Below are 18,655 nucleotides of genomic sequence, written 5' to 3'. Positions count from 1 at the left end.
AAAAAAGGCCTCTCATTTGTGCACTGTAATATACGCAGCTTATTTCCAAAAATCGATGCACTGCAAGCTTGGTGTTTACAATACAAGCCAAAAATCATTATTATCTCTGAATCATGGCTAACTGCAAAAATACCTGACTCTGCCATTGCAATACCTGGGTATTCATGCCATAGAATTGACAGAGCAAAGAGAGGAGGCGGCATTGTAATTTATGTTGACAACTCCACAAAGTTCACCCCCATACAAAAATCTAGCTCTCCTGCCACCTTTGATTTCCTTTCTGGCAAAATTGAGATCCCGTGCAGTAAATCAATCATTGTTGCAGGAATCTACCGCCCACCAAGCTCCCCTGTGCATTCCATTTCGGACATAGCACAGCTCCTTAGTGAATCCATAACTCAAAACCCAAAAAGTGAAATTTTGGTTTTTGGAGATTTTAACATCGATTGGCTGAATCCAAAAATTAACAGTTGTCGCTCGCTGTTTAAATCTTTGCAGCTAACGCAATTAATCTCCTCCCCAACTCGCATAAACATCAAAAGCCATAATCATACCCTGCTCGACTGGATTCTCTCCACTTCTCCCGACCGAATCCAGGAGGCAGGTGTTCTCCCTAACAATTTCAGTGACCACTACTTAGTGTACTGCGCAGGTCCTTCAAAAAATTTAATCTTCAATCATTTCTAAATGACATCAAGAACCTCCCCTGGCACAGATTAAACCTAATCCCAGATCTAGACTCTGCAGTTGAATTCTTTCAGTCTGAACTCCTACAAGTTTGGAATTTACATGCACCGCTGCGTAAGGTGAGAGTAAAAGGAGCACACTTGAATTGGATCACAGCTGACCTCATTCAAATGTACCAATTTCGGGATTCATTGTGGTCAAAGTTCAAGCATACTGGCTCTATGAATGATCACTGTGTATATAGAAATTGGCGAAATATATGTACTAAACAAACAAAATTGGCTAAGGCGCAATATTTCTGTGAAAATCTGAACAATAATATATGTAACCCTAGAAAGTTTTGGAAACTCATAAATAACTTACAAAATCCACCAATCCACTCCCAACCCTCCACTGTCAATGTGGATAACCAAAACCTGCAACTCCCCTTAGAAGTAGCAAATGCCTTTAACAATTATTTTGTAGGATGCTCCACCACCCTGATTGACAAACTAATAAATGGCACACATCCTGAAGCTACAAATGTGGATCAGGCCCCACTAAAACAGCAAAGACCCAATATAGAAAAGTTAAATTTTAGACCTGTACCCTTCAATGTCATTAAGAAACACCTTGCTGTTGAAGCTCAGTGCGCCGGCAATTGCTAAGCCTGTTGCAACCCTAATTAACGAATCCTTGGTGTCTGGATACATACCCAAACTCTGGAAAACTGCAAGAGTAGTGCCTATTCATAAAAGTGGGGAGTTAACCTTGGTTTCTAACTATCGTCCTATATCACTGCTCCCTGTATTGTCAAAAATCCTAGAAAAATGCGTCCATACGCAATTATGCAAGTATTAGCAACTTTCTAACTATCTGACCCCTGATCAATCAGGTTTCAGACCAAATCACTCCACTACAACTGCCCTCCTAAAAGTTTGCAACGACATCCAAACTGCCATGGAAGAAGGAGACCTAACTGGAGCTATTTTTCTTGATTTTGCAAAGGCTTTTGACACAGTGGACCATGACCTACTACTTCTCAAACTAAAAAACTCTGGTATTGCTGATCACCCGTTAACCTGGTTTAAATCATATGTATCGGATCGATCACAATATGTCTCTGTCTCTAACAGTGACTCCCTCCCTCTCCCAGTCACGTGTGGTGTTCCCGAAGGTTCCATTCTCGGCCCCCTACTATTCACATTATTTATAAATGATTTGCCTAATGTCTGCAAATCCTCAACTGTACACATGTACGCAGACGACACAGTAATCTATGCAAACAAATCTGATCTGCTGCAGCTTGAGACAGTGCTCCAAGACCAGTTCACAGAGGTAGAAAAGTGGATCTCAAAAAACAAACTCTTCCTAAACACTGACAAAACGGTCACAATGATCTTTGGAACGGGACCTAAAATACATAAATTACAAAATTCCCATCTTCGCATCAAAACAAAATCCAATTGCACGCTGACCGCAGTCCACTCTTTTAAATACTTAGGTATGTTGTTAGACCCCAATCTATCTTTTGGACTCCACATAGAAAAAATTGCCTCTAAACTTTATCCAAAACTAGGTGCCCTGTACAGAAACAAATCTTGCCTCAGCCCTACAGTAAAGGAAAAGATTGTACAGCAAATGCTGATGCCTATCTTGGATTATGGGGACATAGTATATGCACCTGCTCTGCAAACTCACCTTAATAAACTAAATACGTTATATAACTCGCTCTGCCGCTTTGTGCTACAATGTAACTACAGGACCCACCATTGTGACATGCTAAAAGAACTAAACTGGCTGTCGCTGGAATCCAGACGCACCCTCCATCTTTCCTGCCTTGTCTTTAAGAGCCTTTCTGGGAAGCTCCCACCCTACCTGAGCAGAATGCTCTCCCCTGCTATTCCCACCTCCTATAACCTCCGATCCAATAACAGCACATTATTTAGCTTGCCTCAATACAAAAAAAAAGCAGCTCGATCCTCCTTTTCCTACAGAGCGCCACAATTATGGAATGACCTCCCTCACACTTTAAAAACTTCCTCAAGCCTAAAATCCTTTAAGAGATCCCTCTATACATATCTCAAAACAGAATGCTCCTGTCATGGTTGATTAAATATTTCATACCTGCTCTATGTTAAATGTTTGCATATAATGTGCATTTTTATTATTGTTTTTGTATTTTATTGTACCCTATTGTATCAATGCAATGTTTTGTGATCCCAGGACATACTTGAAAACGAGAGAAATCTCAATGTATCCTTCCTGGTAAAATATTTTATAAATAAATAAAATAAATAAATAAATAAATAAATTTGTATTGTTTAAAAAGATAGATAATCCCTTTATTACCCATTCCCCAGTTTTGCATAAGCAACACTCTTATCTTAACTTTTTACTTCTGTGATTACCTGGTTTCTAAGCCTCTGCAGACTGTCCCCTTATCTCAGTTCTTTTGACAGACATGCATTTTAGCCAATCAGTGCTGACTCTTAAATAATTTCACAGAAGTCAGCATAATGATATCTATATGACACACATGAACTAGCACTGTCTAACTGTGAAAAAATGTCAAAATGAGGCGGTTTTCAACTGTTTAGAAATCAGTTACACATGACAGTGTAATAATATATCATAATAAAGGTATTTGTCGAAATTCAAAGTACAAACAATACTTGCACTAAATGGGAGTTGTGACAGAAAATAGTCTCTTCGTTGGAATCAGTAAAATAATCTAATCCAAAACACAGAATCACAGGCCGGTGGATCCACTGCTAACCACTATCCACTGAGTAGCACAAGAATTAGCAGTGGATCCACTGGCCAGTGATTCTGTGTTTTGGATTAGAATTTTTTGCTGATTCCAATGAAGAGACTATTTTCTGTCACAACTCCCATTCAGTGCAAATATTGTTTGTACTTTGAATTTGCAACAAATACCTTTATTGTGATATATTATTACACTGTCATGTATTAAGTATTTTATATTAAAGACATTTTTTTAATTTTGTAACCATTTGAGTTAGTTCATTATTTGAAATTAGCGCTGTCACAAACTTTTTCAAGTAAATTTTTTTTGTTTAAGTTGTAAAAGATACAAAGAAATATATAATATGATGCTATTTTTTTAAGTGACATAGAAACTTTTAAAGCATAATCAGAATTTGTAAAATGTATGCAGTGCTATATTGAACTGGGATTGTCTCTCCTTCAGCTACAGAAATTAGATCTCGCAGTGCTGGAGAGCTCTTCTATTTTTTTCTTTTCGCATTCAGTGAGTTCAGCCCATGTGAAGTCTGCACTACAATTTATCTCCAAGGAGGAAAATCTTTTATCATCAGGCCCAAATTAATTTCTCATGTTGTCAAATTATTTCCCTAAAATCAGTTTTTCTCTACATAACATTTCTCGTGCACACCAAACTGTCTAATATCTGCTTACGAGTCACTTGGTCTTCATCTTAAATTGCTCCCTATCACATCTATTATTCTATAAGAAATCACTTTAGCAATGATTTTATTGTCAATGTTCAGTAAACTAATCTGTCTCCAATTTCTTAAAGTATCCTGCTCAGCATTATTTTTCAGTAACACAATCAGCCTCTCTCTCTCTCTCTCTCTCTCTTTCTCTCTCTCTCTCCCATTGATTCTGGCTATAGAGTTTTTTCTAAATCAAATTTACATACTTTAAATCAAATCAACTATCAAGGGCCCGATCCGAAATGCAGCGTCGCCCGCAAAAGCTGGCGACGCCGAATTTTGCACTGGTTTGGTATCACATATACGGTGTAACATAGAAGTTACGCCTGTATATTTCTACCTTCGCCCGTAGTTTTTTGGGCCATAGGCAGGTATACCAAACCCGCGTAGTTTGGTATCCAATATACAGCGTAAGGACTTACGTGGCGAAAATGGACATCCCCGCTTGCTTGAAGACATCGCCCGAATGGAAGAAGACTTCTCTGCCGCTTGATTGAAGACAGTTAGGTTTTGTAGGCGCTGGCAGTTTCTAAAGTGCCGTAAGTCATTGGCGACTCCAGAAATTTGTACTTACGCAGATTTCTGGACATTGCTGGTTTGTCAGACTTACGGCACTTTAGCGTCTGACGGCGCCGTATATAGGATAGCTCGAGTTGCGAGCTGAAACTACGGGCGGCCGGGGTTCCCTCGCTTGCGCCGCAAACTACGATCTATATCGGATCGCGCCCCATATCCAAAAAAGCACAATAACGTTCTACTGGAAGCCTATGATTTCCAGACACTGAACCTTTCTTAAGAATGAATATGAGTGGTACAGAGTAATCAAGACAATCAGCCACTTATCAATCGATTCAGATGTCTCGCACTTTTAAAAAAAAAATAACAATTATTAATAAACTCGCATATACTTTTATTTTAAAGCTCAGTAGTTGCTGACACATTGATAACTCATAAATTAATATGTTTTCTTATATGTAAATATTTTTATCAGAGTGTGCTATAGTTTTCATGTTTCACTCTAGAATCAATTACTTCTAATTTATAATGTATTTTTTTTCTTATCTTACATTATCATGTTATAAATATGGATTACACATAACACAATATATTGAAGTGTACACCACTTTTATAAAAACAAAATTGCATGGTAGAATAACTATTTAATTGTATCATATATTTTTACTCTATATAATAAAATACAAAAGTATATTATTTACTTGCTTTCAAGGGATCTTGGCTTAGAAAAACAAGCAAGTAGCACCTGTCTTCGTTTCTCTCACAGTTCCTCAGTCCTCTGACATACATTAAGGTCTGGCAGGATAAGCAGAAGAAATGAAGAAATGTTGTACATGAAATACAATCTTTCTTTCTAATGATATTGAATCCTTTCCTCAGACCCTCGGCCAAATATTCAATTATAACATGTTTTCTGTCTTATTTATATGCTGTCCATCTAGAATTACTTTTTTTTTAGCTAAGTTTACAGAAGTGTATCTCCATTTTTTTTTTACAGAATTTTCACAATGTTATTACTGCATTATTATACATTAGTGTTTTCTACTATCCAGCACATAGAACTTAGAACAAAGTTCTGAGCCTCATTATATCTTATTTTTTATAACTCTATCTTATATTTTGAACATTTATTTTTTATAATGGGCAGTTTGCTAGAGGATATTATTTCAGTTTGTAATGAACTAGTTTAGATTCTGCAGTTGAATTCTCTTTTGACAAATATCTAACAGTAATGGAAAGCTATTTTATTTTTTTAATATGACAGGCTGAACCTAATGCTCACATTATCTTGTTATAAGGCTGAATAATGCTGTTAAATGTTCATATCATCATTACACCACTCCTTGGCAGTCAAGGGGTAAAGATAGATAAAACAGGACATCTTGGAATGGGAACAAATTCTTGTTGAAGGGTGATGGCTTACTGTTGTTGTGCACTGAGGAAGCAGCAAGGATAGCTGCCCTCATATGACAACAGTAAAAGTCCCCCACCAAGGAACTGCCAATTCAGTATGAATCCAGTGCAGTGTTGTCCTCTCCAGGTTACATGAAGCAGTTTAATGAAAGTCTATAGGCTCATACTTATTCATTGATTGATATATTCCTAGCTGCTGCTGAGTGCCTTGTATGTAAAATATATACAGTACAATGCAATTTTCTGCCATTAAAGTGTAGTACTAGTAGTAATTTAGCAAGTTTTAGTTTTAATAGCAGCTTATTGTCATAACTGCTGACAGTTCTTAATATTTCTATAACACAAGAGATATTTTTTTTTTGTCATTAACCCATTAGTGACCAGACCATTTTTCAAATTTCTTACAATTAGGGACCAGGGCTAGTTTTACATTTCTGCAGTGTTTGTGTTTAGCTGTAATTTTCCTCTTACTCATTTACTGTACCCACACATATCATATACCATTTTTTCGCCTTTAAATGGGCTTTCTAAAGATACCATTATTTTCATCATATCTTATAATGTACTATAAAAAAAAAATTGATGGAAAAATGGAAAAAAAAACACACTTTTTCTAACTTTGACCCCCAAAATCTCGTACGCATCTACAACCACCAAAAAACACCCATGCTAAATAGTTTCTAAATTTTGTCCTAAGTTTAGAAATACCAATGGCTAGATTACGAGTTGTGCGTTAGGGTTAAAAAGCAGCGTTGAGAGGTCCCAACGCTGCTTTTTAACGCCCGCTGGTATTACGAGTCTTGAAATGACAGGCTCACCGCTCACTTTTTTGGCCAGACTCGGAAATACCGCAAATCCACTTACGTCAATTGTGTATCCTATATTCTCAATGGGACTTGCATAGCGCCGGTATTACGAGTCTGACAAAAAGTGAGCGGTAGACCCTCTCCTGTCAAGACTGATACCGCATTTAAAAGTCAGTAGTTAAGAGTTTTACACTATAACGTCGTAGCATAAAATTCTTAACTGGGAGGGCGGAACTAACCTCCATACTGTGAGGCTGCTCATGAACAGAGCTCCGCTCAGAGAAAACATAAGAAAGTATTTTAGACATACTATTAGGTCCTAATTTTGACTTCCAACAAAGGCAGAAGCTGACCTAAATAGTTGTCTACCTAGATCTGATTGCTCCAGCAGCCGTTAGCAGCATTTCCGGAAGATTGCCCACATAAAGACCGGACCCGGATCCGCCTGGTGAGACTGATCTTTAGCCGCAGCTGCAGCTCCGGAGGGTTGGGGCTCCACTCCAGGGCTTTGGTACTAAGACATTAACGTGGTCAGAACAGGAGAGTGCAGATTCATACCCTCGAGAACGGACACAGCACACAGATTAGGTGGAGGCCTGTATATAGAGGCGCCACTTATCGACACTCTCCCCTGGAGCGGGGATTGCCGCATCTGCAAGGAATTGAGGTGTGTTCATCTGGGGAAATTCAGGCAAGTCAAGAGGGCTGGGGATAGCAGAGGGGCAGTAAAAGTACTGGAGATAGCACTCTGTTGTGGCGCGAAAATCTGCCATTTTGACACCAAGGCCTTACGACGCCACGCTACCCTTTGATCCTCTGTAGGCACACAACAGACCGGACATCTGGCCCTGTAAGCTCTCCTACTGGCAGACGGTAAGCTCTGACTCTCCACTCCAATAAAGTATAGAGATACACCCAGAGAGCAGCCTTACCTTGTGTCACTATGCGTAGTGGGCCTAGCCAGGATTAAAATACTAAGACAGTTCTGCCCTGCTGCATTAGCTCTTTCAAGGAGGTGCGGAGTCTCTTCAGTGCAGTGATTGACACCATTTACAAGGCTCCTATAACATCATAGTCTCTGACCTACTGAAATAGGGTGCCCTGGCTGGGAGTGAAGGGCCAACCATTCATCTCTGAATCTATTGACTGTGGTAGCATATAAACAAGCCCCTAACACCACCTGAGGGTTTTCATCTGATATGCAGTGCCATACATATATAAGGCTAGATATACATCAGAGCTCATATCTCCCTCTTCACATTACTGTGCCTGGGAACTAGATTGCCTCCTTTGGACTGAACTGCAGTACTGGTTCCCCCCCCCCTTTCCCGCCGGCCCTGTTTGCCTGTGGGTCATACCCTCACTCCTGCTCCCACATCGCCCTTAGGGGGCAACTCCCTGGGGGGGTCCTAGTGCTTAGACAGAGATTTTCAAGTGGCAAGACTTGACACAAGACTCTCCGGTCCACTTCACAATCAGTCCAGGCTTTAAAGATCCATGTTAGGCCAGACACTAAGGCCTAGGCATATGACCTCTTAAAGGGACGCCGCACAGCCAGAAATCAACTGCAGCTCTCCTTTCTAATTGAGCACATGATGGCTCTGAACATGTGAACTGCATAATAACGCCAAGGCCCCAGTCAGCTAAATAGAAGCTTTCCTTTATAGTGCTATTTCTCTACCCACCATATGTCATTGTCTATACAGAAATACAAAATGCCTCAAGCGTTTAAGAGAAAGCAAAAACCTCACTCAACCCCAAAAAGAACAGTGGTCGATCACTTCAGTCACCCCACTCCAAGACTCCAAACTGGTTTTGATGATGATGCTTCTGATAATAGTAGCCTCAATGAAACACACATTGGAGAGGCATTATCCCAGTCTGCTGGATGTTTGCCACATGCAGACAGCACAGCTAATAATAATCTGATGGACTCTATCAAATCGCTCCTAGCCACACATCATGACTCCCTGTCTAAAAAATTTGAAAAGGGGCATGCAGACCTAAAGAAGGATATAGCACTCATTGGAGAGAGGACAGACGCCCTGGAGCGCAAGCAAGAGGACTTAATGATTGATCACTCCAACCTGCTCAGCTACTTGCAGGGGCTAGTGGAACAACTCACTGATCTAGAGGTCAAGCTGGCAGACTTAGAGAACAATAATATCCGAGTGAAGGGCATTCCTGAAACTGTCCTCCCTCAAGGTCTAGAAAAATATTTACAAGAGATGTTCCTGACCATCTTGGGCCCAGAGGTTGAAACAGAAATGCTAATTGATAGAGCACATAGAGCCCTGAGGCCACAGGCAGCAGAGGGAGACAAGCCCAGATATGTTATAGCCCGGTTACATTACTACACCTTCAGAGAGAAGCTGCTGAGAGCTTTAGCAGGAGATAAGACACTTCCAGCACAGTATGCCGAGGTACAGGTCTTCCAGGACCTCTCACCACACAACCTCCAGCTACGTCGTCACTACCAGCCCTTCACTAAAATTTTGAGGGATAAAGCCATAAAATATAGATGGGGTTTCCCGGTAAAGCTGTACATCACCAAGGAGGGACAACAGTTCATCACCTCTTCTTTGCAGCAAGCCCGAGAACTCTTGCAACGATGGGGGCTTGTGCCGCAAGATCCAGCAGAGACCCGTCAGAGAGTAGACACTGGGGGGAGTCTGAGTGGCGACCCCTCCCTCAGAGATCCAGAAGTAACCAAAGGAGAAACTCGCTACATCAGGATAAGAACTCTACTGTACAAGACTCTAGTAATTGAGTTCTAACACAATGGACTATTGTTTGTCACTTCCCACTTCGGTTTATGGATGAGAGACAATTCTGTTGACCCTGTGGGATTGACACCGCTGTACCATGGGTACACGAAGACGGGTGTGACCGTTCATGATTATTGATTGTGTTTACTTTACATATGTCTGTTTACAACCTTTTTGTTTCTCTTCTTGTAATGCTTAGGATAATTAATAATGTTTGTATGTTAGACTATCACTCAGCAGAGTTCTGGATGACCACTCCCTACGGCTTAATAAAACAAACAGAGAGTTCCTAGGGTTCTACTAGATTTATGACTATTAATTAAACCAGGTAGTGGCTGTGGTCCCTGGGAAGAGTATCCTAGATTGGGTTTGTCCCTTACCTCCACATGTATATATCCCCCCTAGGTCCCTGGTTTCTCGAAAACCAGAGAAATTAAGAGAGTGAGGATTGGAATTAATTCCCTTCTCATCTTTGCCCTCTTCAGCCCCCCCCACAGAGACCATAGGTATAAAGCCCTCTCACCTCCTGTAACATAAGTTTACGTATGGTTCCAACTCCGTGCCATTTGAGGTGCGAGATAATTTAGCTTCCTTATGTGGGGGGACCAAGGGATTGGTCATCCAGCATTGTTCTCAGCCTAGTTTAGCCGTCAGATGGTACTTATTTTGCTGTGTTGGTTGTTTGTTGTGGGTTCATACTGGCACGACAGGGTTCCCAGATACATGTGATGGGGGGATAGATCCACCCCACATATAAATTGACAGGCAGATATAGACTGCAAGGAGATACAGTTAAAAAGAAAATTATGGCAGGTGGCCCTGCTCGTTCCCCCCTGTGCCCGTGATGAATTGCCACACTGTTTCACACTGTTATTTGTTTAAACCTAATTCTTACACAGATTGCCACTATTTGATTTAGATGCTGCTAGGCCCTGAAGTACTGTCCTGTTTGCCCACCAGGCAGCTGAGTGTACAGATGAGAGATAAATGAACACATTACCCCACAAAAGAAACAGAAATTAGAACACTATGTGTGAAGAGATAGATTAATGCACTCGTCAGAATAGCTGACTGGGGCTAGGCTTTCTATGCCTGCCTCTCCCCCCCACACTTATAAAGTTGTGTTCTCTGTGACACGGATAGAGAGACCACTCGTGATAGTGTTAAACACACATCGTTATACACTAGACAGTTCTAGAAAATATACACATCTGTGCAGATACAGCAGGTAGGTGTAGCCTATTAGGAAACCCCCCCAGCACAGTTTTACAGTATTTGATTGCATCTTTACCCTTCTTTACCCTTCTTTCCCCTCCCCCCACTAACACTTTCCTCCTTGCTCAACTTCTTTCCCCCTTACCTGTGGCCCTTACCCCTCTGCGCTCCAGATCCCTAACTAAGACGTAGTGCCCCTCCGGGACCAGTATCAGTAGCCACCCTGAATGCTCAGGGTCTTAATTCCCCCACTAAAAGAAGTCTCCTGTATAATTACTTGCTCACACATAGATTACACCTAGTGTTCCTGCAGGATACTCACTGGGAGAAAGATTCCAAACAACCCTGAGGCTCGCCCTACTACCCGGTTTGTGAAGTAACCTCTTTCATGGGAAAAAAGAGGGGAATGGCTATCCTGATTCATAGGGATGTCTGTTGCGTGATCGATCATGTGGAAAGAGACCCGGAGGGTAGATACCTCATTATCGTTTGCACCCTTAACTGGATCCTTTGCACGTTAGCCTCCATATATGCACCCAACACGAAGCAAATACTGTTCTTGCGGACATTTCTGAGAAGGCTAGACAAGATTAGGAGAGGTCACTTACTGATAGGAGGTGATATAAACTTAGTTTGGGACCCCACGCTAGATAAGAAAACACCAGATGCTCATCCAGTTGACCACAATGGGACTACCCAATCCAACGCTTTTCATAAACTTATGTTTCAGCATGGACTGTATGATATATGGAGATGCCTGGCCCCGACTGAACGAGACTATACACATCATTCCAAACCACATAACTCCTACGCGCAACTAGACTATCTCCTGTGTGACTCCTGGACACTTGACAAATTCAGTATTCCACAAATTAGACTCTTTCCCTGGTCCGAAAATGATTTGGTTGGCACTAACTTCTCCATCCTATGACACCCTGACTGTAGGCCATCCTGGAAACTCCCTGATCAGTATCTCACTGATGTTGAGGTCCCCCAACTAATGGAGGGAGCTCGCGAACAGGGAAGCCCCTGATTTTGTCCTTGCTTCCCAAGTGGGGTCCCTCAGAAATGAAATCAACAAACGTGAGCTCTTGAAAGTGCAGGCCAATCTATTCAGACTTAAGCAGCTTTATTACTGCAAAGGTAATAAGGCAGACAGGCTTTTGGCTCGCAAGCTCAGGAACCGTGCTGTGCAGAGCAGGATCTCATCTATTAAGATGATTGAGGGGACAGTTCACTCACCCAGAGATATCAGTAAGGCATTCGAGAAATATTATGCCGCACTATATGGCCTGAGTAATAATGCTACCGGCCTGTATCGTGTAAAGAGGCGATATGTCACTTCCTGGCAAATCTACATCCCCTGACCTTAAGTAAGGACTCCATGGAGGACTTGGATAGTCCCTTCACCCTTGATGAAGTAAAGGCAGCCATCGCAGCCTTAAAGCCTCATAAAGCCCCGGGCGCGGATGGCTCCACTACGCTATTCTATCAGAATCTCGCCCAACTGCTGTCTCCATTGCTCCTCCGACTATATAGGGGTGTGGCCGAGGGGGGTAATTTCCTTCAAGAATTTTTGGAAGCCAATATTTTAACCATCCCCAAAGAGGGGAAGGACCCTACGCTGTGTGGGAGCTATCTACCTATTTCCCTAATCAACGTCGATGTGAAAATATATGCAAAAATCTTGGCAGCTAGGCTGGGGCGCTATTTGCCTTCCATAATCCACTTAGATCAGGTGGGGTTTGTGCAAGGAAGAAAAGGTACTGATAATACCCGCAGACTATTAAACATCTTTATGGAAGCGTCTGACATGGGGCTGCCCCTCCTCACCCTGTCACTAGACGAGGAAAAGGCATTTGACAGGGTGGGATGGGAGTACATGTTCGAAGCCTTAAGAGTTTTTGTGATCCCACACTCTTTCTGCAAGGCGGTCGAAGCACTATACGCCTTCCCGACTGCGGTTGTTAAAGGACTTGGCTTCTGTTCCCTTAGAAATCGAATAAGCAACGGAACTAGACAGGGGTGCCCCCTGTCTCTGCTCCTATTTGCATTGGTTATGGAGCCGCTTGCAGAGGCAATTAGAAGAGACACACGGATTCAGGGTCTTCAGATACATGACTCGCTTCAGAAGTTGGCACTCTTTGCGGAAAATCTCACGCTATTCATTGTAGATCCAGTCCTGTCACTTCCACCCTTACTGTCTCTAATAGAATCTTTTAGTGTGATCTCAAATTACAAAATTAACGTTACAAAAACTGAAGCTTACATGATACATGTTGACCAAACAGAACAAAGAGCCCTTAGGCAGAAGTACTCTTTCAAATGGTCAAATAGGGGGATACGCCACCTGGGGGTGTTTCTGTCCCATGACAGAGACATTGTCCTCCAGGATAACTATAATGCTCTAATGAAAGAGGTTGATAGAGCATTGAAATCCAAAAAATATGATGAGATATCCTGGATGGGCAGGATTGCAGCCTTGAAGATGATGCTCCTCCCCAAATTGACATACTTCATGAGGTGTATCCCAATCTCGGTCCCAGAGACACTACTACGGAGCTTTCAAACTCTCTTTAATGCTTATGTTTGGAACAATAAGAAGCCTGGGGTCGCGGCGGCTATTTTGCAATCCCCCATGGAGCAAGGAGGTCTGGGTCTACTGAATGTTCGTTTATATCATGAGGCTGCAATGATCTCCCATGTCTCAGCATGGGGAAAATATCTCCCACCCACAAGGTGGAGAGAACTGGAGCAGGCGTCACTACCGGCTTATATGGACCTCTCAGATCTGTTATGGTTTCCCCCACACTTGACCTCCAGGATCACCATTTCTAATCGATTGATTAAAGTATGTCAGTTGAAGTGGTATAAACTATGACATAATCTATTGATCACTCCTCATCCTTCACCGATCCACCCCATTATTGCTCTTCTCCAGGGCCTCATTAACGTGAGGATCAGTAAATGGAGACAACTTGAAATCTCCTCTTTAGGAGATTTCTACCTCAATGGCCGTCTACTTACACACCATAAAATGGTGACCAGATTTGATCTCCCACATCACCTGGAGTTTGAATTTACGCATCTGAGATCCTTGATGAAGGCATGGGGATTCCTGACCAAAAAGATCTGGAACCCCACAATCTGGGAGACCAGATGGACAGCTGACTTCCATCTTTATAAGCCCCACACGACACATTACAGATGCCTCCTAGGAGAACCCACACTCACAAAGACAAGACATATATGTCCTCTTGGGAGACGGAGTTAAGAGTGACTTACACAGCTTTAGAATGGTCCAAAGCCATCAAAATGACCAAATCTACTTTACACTGTGTGACAATGTACGAACTTTACTTTAAACTCCTTACTAGGTGGCACCTTGTCCCGACCAAACTACAGACCTTTTACCCTGACTACTCCCCAAATTGCTGGAGAGACTGTGGCTGGGTGGGTACCCCACTCCATATATGGTGGTCATGCGCAAGACTTAAGCCACTCTGGTTTAAGGTACGAGCTGTATGCAATAAATTAGACCTACCAGAGATTACAAGCCCAGGTTCGGCCCTTTTACATTTGGGGTTATAGAATCTACCAACCCACAAGAGATCTCTTCTCCTTTACTTGTTGACCTCAATTAAAATGCTGATTGCCAGGAACTGGAAAAATGTGCTCCCTCCGAGATGGCAAGGTGTAGTGGAGTATCTGAATTATGTCAAGTCCATGGAAGACTATGTCTTCAGAATAAGAAAACAGTCGGCAGAATTTAGTCCTATCTGGGAACCTTGGAAGACATATATGTCACAGTACAAGCACTAAAATGCACTGAGATTTGTGAGACTGTCGAACATGACCCCAAAAGGGGATTTCAGACACCCCTAGATGGGGCGCCCCACTGTGACCTAAGGGGATGCCCTAGCTTGGGGGTGAGGGCCTTCTTCTTCTTCTCCGTATTTTCCTTCTTCTTTTTCTTCTCCTCCTTCTTCTTCTTCATCCTCATCTTCATCTCCTACTTCTTCCTTTTCCTCTTCCTCCTCCCTCCCTCCCTCCCCACACCTTCTTTTTAACTTTCCTCTTCCCTTTTCTCTCTTTCTCTCCCCCCTCCCCTCTCCTCCCCCCATTACCGACTCCCCCCCCCCTAGTAGGTGCACTCTAGCTTAGGGGAACTACTGCTGCAATGCCCGTCTGTGTCTGTGTTTGTTTGTATTTGTTTGATCATTTAAGTAATACTGATCTGTAAGTGTATCTAAGTATGGCCACATTCGCCGCATACCCCTATAAATAAATACTTTCTTCACTCTGCAGGTATGTTGCAATATAATCACTTAAAGAGATATTAGATAGAGTATAGAAGACATGCATGACCTATAGATGTTGCATATAGAAACGTTTAAAGCACCATGCTGTATATTAAGTCACTGTTTTGGCCTATCTCTGTAAGATGAATATGGAAATTGTTTGAATATATTGTTATTGCACTTTTTACCCATAATAAAAATGACTTTGAAAAAAAACAAACCTCTTAACTAAAGTGCTAAAAAGTACACTAACACCCATAAACTACCTATAAACCCCTAAACCGAGGCCCCCCCACATCGCAAACACTATAATAAAACTGTTTACCCCTAATCTGCTGAACCGGATATCGCTGCCACTATAATAAACATATTAACCCCTAAACCGCTGCACTCCCACATCGCAAACACTAGTTAATATTATTAACACATAGTCTGCCTGCCCTAACATCGCCGACACCTACCTACATTTATTAACCCCTAATCTGCTGCCCCCAACATCGCTGCCACTATATTAAATGTTAAATTAACCCCTAAACCTGTCTAACCCTAAACCTAACACCCCCTAACTGAAATATAATTTTAATAAATCTAAATAAAATTACTATCCTTATCTAAATTATTCCTATTAAAACTAAATACTTACCTATAAAATAAACCCTTAGATAGCTACAATATAACTAATAGTTACATTGTATCTATCTTAGGGTTTATTATTTATGTTACAGGCAACTTTGTATTTATTTTAACTAGGTACAATAGTTATTAAATAGTTATTAACTATTTAATAACTACCTAGTTAAAATAAATACAAATTTACGTGTAAAATAAAACCTAACCTATGTTACAATTACACCTAACACTACACTTTAATTAAATTAACTACCTAAACTAAATACAATTAATTACAATTTAAATAAATTATCTAAAGTACGAAAAAAACCCCACTAAATTACAGAAAATAATAAAAGCCCCCCAAAATAAAAAAAAGCCCTACCCTACACTAAATTACAAATAGCCCTTAAAAGCGCCTTTTGCGGGGCATTGCCCCAAAGTAATCAGCTCTTTTATCTGTAAAAAAAAGTACAAATACCCCCCCAACATTAAAACCCACCACCCACACAACCAACCCTACTCTAAAACCCACCCAATCCCCCTTAAAAAAACTAACACTAACCCCTTGAAGATCACCCTACCTTGAGAAGTCTTCACCCAACCGTGCCGAAGTCCTCCACAAAGCCGGCAGAAGTGGTCCTCCAGACGGGCAGAAGTCTTCATCCAGGTGACATCTTCTATCTTCATCCATCCGGTGTGGAGCCGCTCCATCTTCAAGACATCCGACGCGGAGCATCCTCTTCAAACGAAGGCCAACGGAAGAATGAAGGTTCCTTTAAATGACGTCATCCAAGATGGCGTCCTTTCAATTCCGATTGGCTGATAGAATTCTATCAGCCAATCGGAATTAAGGTAGAAAAAATCCTATTGGCTGATGCAAGGATTTTTTGTACCTTAATTCCGATTGGCTGATAGAATTCTATCAGCCAATTGGAATTGAAGGGACACCATCTTGGATGACGTCATTTAAAGGAACCTTCATTCTTCAGTTGGACTTTGTTGGAAGAGGATGCTCCACGTCGGATGTCTGGAAGATGGAGCCGATCCGCGCCGGATGGATGAAGATAGAAGATGCCGCCTGGATGAAGACTTCTACCCGTCTGGAGGACCACTTCGCCCGGCTTCATTGAGGACTTCGGCCCGGCTGGGTGAAGACTTCTCAAGGTAGGGTGATCTTCAAGGGGTTAGTGTTAGGTTTTATTAAGGGGGGATTGGGTGGGTTTTAGAGTAGGGTTGGGTGTGTTGGTGGTGGGTTTTAATGTTGGGGGGTATTGTACTTTTTTTTACAGGTAATAGAGCTGATTACTTTGGGGCAATGCCCCGCAAAAGGCCCTTTTAAGGGCTATTTGTAATTTAGTATAGGGTAGGGCTTTTTATTATTTTGGGGGGCTTTTTTATTTTATTAGGGGGATTAGATTAGGTGTAATTAGTTTAAAAAACTTGTAATTATTTTATTATTTTCAGTAACTTAGTGGGGGTGGGTTTCATACTTTAGATAAAAAATTTTAATTGTATTTAATTGTATTTAGTTTAGGTAATTAATTTAATTATAGTGTAGTGTTAGGTGTAATTGTAACTTAGGTTAGGATTTATTTTACAGGTAAATTTGTCTTTATTTTAACTAGGTATCTATTAAATAGCTAATAACTATTTATTAACTATTCTACCTAGTTAAAATAAATACAAAGTTGCTTGTAAAATAAAAATAAACCCTAAGCTAGCTACAATGTAACTATTAGTTATATTGTAGCTATCTTAGGGTTTATTTTACAGGTAAGTATTTAGTTTTAAGTAGGAATAATTTAATTAATGATAGTTATTTTATTTAGATTTATTTAAATTATATTTAAGTTAGGGGGTGTTAGGGTAAGGGTTAGACTTAGGTTTAGGGGTTAATACATTTAATATAGTTGCGGCGACGTTGGGTGCGGCAGATTAGGGGTTAATAAATGTAGGTAGGTGTCGGCGATGTTAGGGACGGCAGATTAGGGTTTAATAAAATTTAAGTAGTGTTTGCGATGCGGGAGATTGGCGGTTTAGGGGTTAATATATTTTTATAGTGGCGGCGATGTCCGGTTCGGCAGATTAGGGGTTAAATTTTTTTATTATTATTTGCAATATGGGGAGGCCTCGGTTTAGGGTTTAATAGGTAGTTTATGGGTGTTAGTGTACTTTTTAGCACTTTAGTTAAGAGTTTTATACTACAGCGTTAGCCCATAAAACTCCTAACTTCTGACTTTTAAATGCAGTACCAGGCTTGACAGGAGAGGATGTACCGCTCACTTTTTGGAAGACTTGTAATACCTGCGTTATACAAGTCCCATTGAAAATATAGGATACGCAATTTTTTGTAATCTCGCCGCAAGGTATCAAAAGACCATACGGCCAAGGGGCAGAAGAGGTAGAGGAAACACCTAAAAAAAAAAGAGACTGGATAAATTGAAATGGGGATATTCAATCTCTCCAGCCATACTTTGAGTAATGATGAAATTCGAGTTTTGGGCAAAGGATTATCCTTTTGCCCGTCTAACAGTCATAACGTTTTTGATTTATTTGTGGATGTAAATAAATTTACTAGGAAACTAGCCATCCAAAAATATTTTGCTAAAAAAACTCTAAAAAAGTATAATATAGATGGTACACCTATTCTCACTAATTCTATGAATGAGAGGGGTCCCAATGTGGTCTATCTTACGGAAGTACACAATATTGTTGAAGGACTATATGAGGGATATCTCCGTTCAAATTTTTGTCCACAATCTCAATTTATGCCCCCTAGGGAAGAAGGCTCATTTATTGATTTATTTCAAAACCTTGTGATGGAAGATCTTTCCCATATTCCCAAAAATATCCGGGGAAAACACAATTTGTGGCCCCAA

This window comes from Bombina bombina, chromosome 3, assembly GCF_027579735.1.
Source record: "Bombina bombina isolate aBomBom1 chromosome 3, aBomBom1.pri, whole genome shotgun sequence".
Taxonomy (NCBI): domain Eukaryota; kingdom Metazoa; phylum Chordata; class Amphibia; order Anura; family Bombinatoridae; genus Bombina; species Bombina bombina.
Note: the sequence above shows the minus strand (reverse complement) of the source record.